The sequence below is a fragment of the Candoia aspera genome, chromosome 9 (assembly GCF_035149785.1).
Source record: "Candoia aspera isolate rCanAsp1 chromosome 9, rCanAsp1.hap2, whole genome shotgun sequence".
Taxonomy (NCBI): domain Eukaryota; kingdom Metazoa; phylum Chordata; class Lepidosauria; order Squamata; family Boidae; genus Candoia; species Candoia aspera.
In genome coordinates, this window is record NC_086161.1 from 17,969,329 (window position 1) to 17,970,322 (window position 994).

The 994-nt window shown below is 40.4% G+C and overlaps 1 non-coding gene across 1 annotated transcript; it reads left to right on the plus strand.

Annotated features, from left to right (window-relative positions):
• Positions 1-257: 257 nt before the first annotated feature.
• Positions 258-396, plus strand: LOC134503014 (U4 spliceosomal RNA). The gene has a single exon (XR_010068491.1). It is a non-coding gene; the product is annotated as a U4 spliceosomal RNA (small nuclear RNA).
• Positions 397-994: the final 598 nt, after the last annotated feature.

Below are 994 nucleotides of genomic sequence, written 5' to 3' on the forward strand. Positions count from 1 at the left end.
AAGGTACTGAGCCCTTGCTGGGGCATATAGTTGGCAGTTAAATAGGACATATGCAATGCCTTCTACTTTGGATGCTCCACAAACACATGTCCTCTCAAGGTAAGGCACTTGGTGGAATCGTCCGCATTTGACCACAGAATCTAGTTGCTCAAATCTTGCTCTAGTAAGAGCTGTCCTATGGTATTGAGTCAGACCCATTGTCAGGTATTTTTCTATTTGAAAGGACAGTTTATTCTTAGCCAGCCATTTCAACAACCTATCGTGCGCAAGTGTCAGTATCATAGCCAATGAGGTTAATCCGAGGCACGATTATTGCTAATTGAAAACTTTTCCCAAGAAGAGAAGATTTTTTTTTTCCTTGAAAGAAATGTCAAAACTGCCAAGGTCCTTTTGGAAAGTTGAGGCAACAATTTCAGGATGAAAGACTTTACAGAGACCTTCACTTCACTTGGAGGCTGTCCTTAGTTGGCTAAGCATGCTCCATTCTGAGGAACAGAATGGGAAAAATGGAAAGCCATCACAAAAATAGTACTGGCCCCTTGGGTCTCCCTGCTTCTGGTAACTGCCTTCCTCCACTCACCAACCCCCACATAATTTGCAAATTGGGGAAACCCATTTTTGAAGGCACGATTTTGAGGGAACTAGCTCAAAATTACTCCTGTGACTCCAGAAACAACTTTTTCCATAAAGACCAAAGTGCCCTGATACTTAAAAAGGAAAGGTGGGGAGAGCTAAAAATTAAAATTGGAAAGATTCCATTGGAAATCTTCATCATAGCACCAGAATGAAGACCTTTGCCTTTCCCTGTGCAAATGAATATGTTTCTTTAAATTAAAGAGCCATCCTTCAGGCAATCAGCTTTCAGAAGATGTCATCTTGTATAATAAAATCAGCTCCACTTTGATGGATCGATTTCTTTCATATTGCATACTCAGAGGTATTTTATTAATAACACAAATGGAAAATATGCCAACAAGTTCCAGGTCTTGCAGTC